Source organism: Gymnodraco acuticeps, unplaced genomic scaffold (genome assembly GCF_902827175.1).
Source record: "Gymnodraco acuticeps unplaced genomic scaffold, fGymAcu1.1, whole genome shotgun sequence".
In the NCBI taxonomy this organism is placed as follows: domain Eukaryota; kingdom Metazoa; phylum Chordata; class Actinopteri; order Perciformes; family Bathydraconidae; genus Gymnodraco; species Gymnodraco acuticeps.
Window position 1 is genome coordinate 262,871 of NW_022992205.1, and position 7,616 is coordinate 270,486.

At 40.9% G+C, this 7,616-nt stretch overlaps 2 long non-coding RNA genes across 2 annotated transcripts; both read left to right on the forward strand.

Moving 5' to 3' along the window:
* The first annotated feature begins 3,576 nt into the window (after positions 1-3,576).
* LOC117539460 lies at positions 3,577-4,804 on the forward strand. The gene is made up of 3 exons (XR_004568000.1): positions 3,577-3,725; positions 4,240-4,339; positions 4,481-4,804. It is a non-coding gene; the product is annotated as an uncharacterized LOC117539460 (long non-coding RNA).
* Positions 4,805-4,847: 43 nt separating this feature from the next.
* Positions 4,848-6,660, forward strand: LOC117539459. The gene is made up of 3 exons (XR_004567999.1): positions 4,848-5,458; positions 5,963-6,062; positions 6,194-6,660. It is a non-coding gene; the product is annotated as an uncharacterized LOC117539459 (long non-coding RNA).
* The last annotated feature ends 956 nt before the right edge of the window (positions 6,661-7,616 follow it).

The following is a 7,616-nucleotide window of genomic DNA, read 5'->3' on the forward strand; positions in this document are numbered from 1 at the left end:
CAGGTTTTATACGTTATTCAAGTGTATTCACAGTTTTCGAGCCAAACAAAACAAACAAAACCCAACAAAAAGTCCGCTCGGCGATACACCAAAATTGTCTTTACTGCCTAATCCAGGCCATAGTTCATTGATAAAAAAAGGCTGTTGCTCCTGCGCCCGTCGGCAGCAAAAAACTGAAAATGTTTGTAGGCCTATTTAGGCTATAATCCACAGAAAGAAAAATACGAAGTTCGGCGTGGCACAAAGGAACGATCTCACCCTGTGTTGGAGAGAATCTCTCTCTCTATCTGTGCGCGTCCTCTCCAAGGAGACGTGCTTCCAGGTCGGTCGATGCAATATCCACAATCAGTTACTTTCAGTTACTTCCCCGTTGCATTTTAACATATGTATACATGCAGGGCCGGCCCTTGGCATAGGCATTAGGCGAATGCTAAAGGCGCATCAATCAATGGTGGGCGCGGAAAATTGAAAAATAAAAATAATAATAATTCTCTCACCTGAAAGACTGAGAGGCTCTGATAACCTCAGCTCAGTGAGCTAAAGGCATACCTTTATATGATCATTATAGTTATAAAAAAATAAGAGAATATATTTTCATCTATTCTCTTATAGTATAAAAAAGTTACAAGAATACAGTTTAAAAGGGGAGTGATTTGTAAAATATCCATAAATAAAAAGAAAATCTGCTTTGTTCTGTTTTATATGGGTGTTGAGAGATGTATCCATAGATCTCTTAATGTTGCTCTCAAAGAGCACCAGATAGATGCTTTTAAAGGTGGGGTAGGTAAGTTTCAGAAACCGGCTCGAGATACACTTGTTGTTATATTCCATGGAATGCTCTTAACATCCCGATAGCAATGAATATCTTAAGTGCTTTGACAAAAAATCCATAAAAAAATGTCATCTGTGGAAGCCGTAATACTGTAAAAAGCACGACCAATCCGTTTAGCCGGCCCGGCTAAACGGATTGGTCGTGCTTTTTACAGTTGCTCATATTCTCAAAGTTGATGTCATTCACCTGCAGCAGCATGTCACCCGGCTCGATGCGTCCGTCCGCAACATTGGATTGCCACCCTGTCTGTCAGCCTTCCATCTCGTGCACGCACAAATGTATCTCGTGCCCTCATTGGGCGTGCATTGCAGCAGTACTTCAATGACTCGCCAGCAACAGGCGGCCACTTTCACCAGTCTGCTGACGTCATGTGCGCGTTCATGTGTGTTGGAGGAGGTGCTCTGTAAGGAAGTCTGAAGGAAGGGGCGGATTCTTTTCGGCTGTGTACTTTCAAATTTTAGTGCACTCGAGCCGGTTTCTGAAACTTACCTACCGCACCTTTAACTTCAATATTAAAAAAATCTTCCTGAGGGAGCATGCCCCCGGACCCCCCAAGAGGAGGTTAGGTCCACCCCCCACTTAAATCATGTTCAAATGGATAGGATACTAAATACATTTGCACACATCTTGTGTCCATATCTTTCTGTTTTGGTGGTCATGCCACAACCGTGCATGCATGCGCGAGTCATAGTGAGTGTCTGCATTTTAGGCTAAAATCTTGCCTAGGGCAGCAAATTGGTCAGGGCCGGCCCTGTATACATGCTGAGGAAACTTAAATATCCCGCTGAATACCCGCATACGATACGCCACACACACGCTTCCTCCTCCCGTGAGAATAGGGTTGCCAACTTCCAGAAATGGAGAAACAGGACACATGTGTCCCCCTCGCGCGTGCGCACGAAGATTGTCGGGTTTCTGGCGGATTTAGTTACTTTTTTTTGTTACTTTATTTCGGTTTTAGGGTTAGGGTTAGGTGAGGGTTATGTTATTTAATTATTTTGGGGGAGCCAGCCCCTAGGGTTCCAAAATGTTTTTGGGGGTCAAACCCCCCAAAACCCTCAAAATGCATAGAAAACTATGCATACCTATAACACAGTACAAACACAATGGTCTTACACCTGCATTAGGCTACTACATCACATTGTACATCAGCATGTTCAAATCGGATAGGTGGGCACTATAGGGACATCTGGGCACCTCGATGTACAATTGGCTATTTGGTCCAAAATGTTAAAAAATAAAATATTTGAAAAATGGTATTAAGTAATGCAAAGTATACATGATGTGAACATGCACGGTACATCATTATTAGACTTAATGTTATCCTTCAACCAACCATTTCCCCAGCATTTTCCCATCAATCAGCTGACTGACTCTGTCAACTGAGCGGTCCTAGCGCCCTTCACATACAGCACACAAAACTAGTGATGGGAATTCCGGCTCTTCTTGGTGAGCCGGATCATTTGGCTCAGCTCACCAAGAAGAGCCGGCTCTTTCTGCTCCCAAACGGCTCTTCAGTTTACCACATATTATACCTTTTAATTAAATCAAATGTCGCCCTGTTTTGACTAATTATATGTGTACACATATATCACTTAAATGATTCAATACAACCTTTGTACTGAAGTATTCAAAAGTAAAAATTACATGTTTAATATCAATTATTTGCTGTGGCCAATTGTTTTCATTGCATTTACAGACCTGTGTAAATCTCTGATACCACCCAATGAATGCATTGACTTGCTTGTAGAACCACGCTACACAAAACAGATAGCAACACCTATAACAACTATTTTAAAAAAGGGGCTACTGTATTGACCTATATAAAGTATATAAATATAGTTTTTTTTCCAAATACCAAAAAGATCCTGCATTTTAGCCATCCCTCTATTTGCTCTTTCCAGCGCTGTTTTTGCAGGGGCTGATTCTGTGAGCTGCAGCTGACCACGCCCCCCTGCAGGAGAGGGGAGCGTGCTCTGAGATCAGCTGCTGGGCTGTCAGACGAGGGGGAGAAAAAGAGATCTCCGTCCTCCGTGTTTTATTCTTATAGAAGTAAGAAGAGAAGTAACGGGGCAGAAACCCTCCTTTTTACGCAGCGGTCCAGACATAGACATCAAACGGCGACACATATTCAGTTGCCAGTTACTTTGGCATTAGGGCAGGGATATCTAGATACTTTCCAAGGTTTGACATAATGAATCGTGCTACTTTTAAAGCAAGCAACAATGTTTTCAAATCTGTAATCAAAAAGCTCCTCAAAAACACTATCGAAGCAGTTCCTGCTGTTGCTACGTTAGTTCAAACAGTAACAACGGACTACTTTTCTTAGCGGATGCATGTCAATTTAAATCAATACATAAAACTATTTTTTAAATCAATAAAATCATTTTCTAAATCCATAAAAGCATTTCAATTAATATTGGGAGTCATGTCGTTACTTTGTTGAGAATGTGGCCATGTAATAAGCGGGATAATGTGCACATTGCATAATGTGCCTTCAAGCCGATCTAGATCCCTCCGCAAAAAAAACCCGGCTCGTTCGCGGGCGCGAGCCGGCTCCCGTCGTTCACTTAAAAGAGCCGGCTCTTTGAGCCGGCTCGTTCGCGACCGATACATCACTAACACAAACACACAGGCACGCAGCCAGACACAGTAGGCTTGTTTGAGACACATTGCGGCTCGCCTCGAAAGTAGACGAGAGTAGCCGATCGCAGCCGGGGGAGGTGTCAAAAAGCTCGTCTTAAGTCGGACAGCTCGGAGTCGGAGTCGGCTTGACTGGCTGGGTTTGCAATGGCGGAATTGCGTTGGCGTTTTTCGTTGCAGATGAAGTGGATGCAATAGAAATCCCACATGTATTGTATGGAGAATGGCATGATGAACACCGTCTGCGGAGGTAATTACGTATCTTTTTATTTTTTAATTTGATAGGGACAGAGCATGTTAATGAACATCAGTATAAAATACAAGAAGTATAAATGTGTTTGAGCAAACGTGCTAATTTACATCCGTAGTACCTAGGCAGGTAACAAAAACAGATACACAATACAATACACAAGTAAAAAGACAAAATATATTGTTGCATCAGTCTAAATTAAAAAGTATGATCGATTATCCGGACTGATTACTTTACTCTACAGATCACACATTGTGCAAAATTATGACACTATTAGTCTTTTTTAGTCCAATGGGATAAGATAAAAGCTACTTTACTAAAGATATAGAAAGCAAGCAAGATAGTAGTACAAAGATACAATAAATAAACAAGAATACAACTGAAATCAAGTGAAGATAATATAGGCCTACAGCAGCAGCAGCAGTTATATATATATATATATATATATATAAAGAATGTTGAATAGGTCTAATGATTTATGGTCATCATTTGCTCCTGTGTCTGCCTTCCTTAGATCCGTTCCAAAGGTCCAACCATTTGTGGAAGAAGTGGTCCCACAGTACAGTCCTTCAGACTTCAAAAGTCATTTCCGATTGTCCAGGGGACATGTGGAAGTATGTGTGTGTATGTATATATATATATATATATATATATATATATATATATATATATATATATATATATATAAATAACATCAAATATGTATTATCTGGACTGGTGATATTAAAAGCCATTTATTCCTTTCTACCAAACAGGATGTGATGACGACTATTGGCCCGTTCTACTGGAACAGACAGCACAGTAAAGTGCCGCTTCAAAACAGTGTTCTTGCCTGTCTGTGGACTCTATCAAACCAGGAGTCCTATAGGGGGGTTGCTGATCGTTTCAATATCACCAAATCCACTGTCTGCCTGCATCTCCATGAATTCTGTAGTCTTGTCACCACATATTTGTCTCACCACATTTCCTGGCCCACAGGGCAAGCCCTACATAATTCTGAGTTAGGATTTCGTGCAGCAGGATTTCCCAACACTGTCTGTGCGGTAGATGGATGCCACATTCCTATTGTGAAACCACACTGCGAGAACCCAGTAGCATACATCAACAGAAAACATTTTTATTCTGTTGTGCTTACTGGGTTCTGTGACAGTAAACAGAGATTCTGTCATGTTAATGTGGGCCACCCTGGTAGCTGGCATGATGCACGGGCATTCCGGTTGTCTGCTGTTGGAAGGCTGCTTGATGAAGATCCCCAGTCCCTGGTGCCTGAGGGAATGCACATCATTGGGGACTCTGCCTACCCACTATTGCCTCAGCTTATGAGGCCATACAGGGACAATGGCCATTTAACTGCTCGGCAGCGTCGTTTCAATCAAAAATTCAATGTTGCACGCGTGGTCATTGAGCATACCTTTGGCCTACTGAAAACGAAGTTCAGGAGGCTCAAATGTTTGTACATGAAAAACATTGCAAACATTAGCACAGCAGTCAGTAGGCTTGTTTGAGACACATTGCGGCTCGCCTCGAAAGTAGACGAGAGTAGCCGATCGCAGCCGGGGGAGGTGTCAAAAAGCTCGTCTTAAGTCGGACAGCTCGGAGTCGGAGTCGGCTTGACTGGCTGGGTTTGCAATGGCGGAAATTGCGTTGGCGTTTTTCGTTGCAGATGAAGTGGATGCAATAGAAATCCCACATGTATTGTATGGAGAATGGCATGATGAACACCGTCTGCGGAGGTAATTACGTATCTTTTTATTTTTTAATTTGATAGGGACAGAGCATGTTAATGAACATCAGTATAAAATACAAGAAGTATAAATGTGTTTGAGCAAACGTGCTAATTTACATCCGTAGTACCTAGGTAGGTAACAAAAACAGATACACAATACAATACACAAGTAAAAAGACAAAATATATTGTTGCATCAGTCTAAATTAAAAAGTATGATCGATTATCCGGACTGATTACTTTACTCTACAGATCACAAATTGTGCAAAATTATGACACTATTAGTCTTTTTTAGTCCAATGGGATAAGATAAAAGCTACTTTACTAAAGATATAGAAAGCAAGCAAGATAGTAGTACAAAGATACAATAAATAAACAAGAATACAACTGAAATCAAGTGAAGATAATATAGGCCTACAGCAGCAGCAGCAGTTATATATATATATATAAAGAATGTTGATTAGGTCTAATGATTTATGGTCATCATTTGCTCCTGTGTCTGCCTTCCTTAGATCCGTTCCAAAGGTCCAACAATTTGTGGAAGAAGTGGTCCCACAGTACAGTCCTTCAGACTTCAAAAGTCATTTCCGATTGTCCAGGGGACATGTGGAAGTATGTGTGTGTGTATATATATATATATATATATATATATATATATATATATATATATATATAAATAACATCAAATATGTATTATCTGGACTGGTGATATTAAAAGCCATTTATTCCTTTCTACCAAACAGGATGTGATGACGACTATTGGCCCGTTCTACTGGAACAGACAGCACAGTAAAGTGCCGCTTCAAAACAGTGTTCTTGCCTGTCTGTGGACTCTATCAAACCAGGAGTCCTATAGGGGAGTTGCTGATCGTTTTAATATCACCAAATCCACTGTCTGCCTGCATCTCCATGAATTCTGTAGTCTTGTCACCACATATTTGTCTCACCACATTTCCTGGCCCACAGGGCAAGCCCTACATAATTCTGAGTTAGGATTTCGTGCAGCAGGATTTCCCAACACTGTCTGTGCGGTAGATGGATGCCACATTCCTATTGTGAAACCACACTGTGAGAACCCAGTAGCATACATCAACAGAAAACAGTTTTATTCTGTTGTGCTTACTGGGTTACTGTCTCAAACAAGCCTAAAGACTTCAGACTTGACTTGGACTCGTGTTTTGGGACTCGTGAACAATCATTGTGTTTTCTATTTTTGGCGTATTAAAGGTGGGGTAGGTAAGTTTGAGAAACCGGCTCGAGATCGCTAGAATTTGAAAATACACAACCGGAGAAAATCTGCCACTTCCTCACAGAGCCCCTCCTCCAACACACACGAACGCACACATGACCAATGAGGGCACGAGATAAGTTTGTGCCCCGATGGAAGGCTGACAGGCAGGTAGGCCATCCAGTTACTTTAGCCGGGCCGGCTATCGGGATGTTAAGAGCATTCCATGGAATATAACAAAAAGTGTATCTCGAGCCGGTTTCTCAAACTTACCTACCCCACCTTTAACATTAACATCATGGTAACACCATGGCGACCGGCGGCACACCTGCAGCTGTACCGCTTGTAATTAGGTTCAACCAGAGCCGTATAATAGAAGAGTTACGACAACGGAAGTCCAAAAACGGTTATCGTCACGTGGTTCATGTAGACGAGGATCGTTCCCCGGAAGTTCATGGCGGGCAATGTGAATGCACTGATAACAGGAGATAGAACTACGATTTTTGGTAATTATTAGTGAATAAAGGTTTTGATTTGCAATATTTATACAACAAATCGATATGTGTATGTATTTACATCAATATGTTTTAAAAAATAAAATAGAATTTGCTAATATTAAGTGATAATATTAGGATTAGTGTGAACAACTAGTTTACATGGTAGGCTAACAGTGCCTTGGTTAAAGAGCCTGTTGCTGTTTATTTATAGCTTTGAATTCTTTAAAAACCAATATTATCTTCTTAAACTTGTATGGTAGTCAGGAGCACCACTTTCTAATGTTTATTGATATATTTAGAGGGAGGGGATCTAAAGTAATGCTTTAAAATTCAGATTAGATTAATGTCTACCATTTTCTTAAATTCATGGTAGTTTCAGTAATCCCATGGTAATTGAGGACACAAGTTATCTAAATGATTGTCATCTTTATGGCTTTCAGA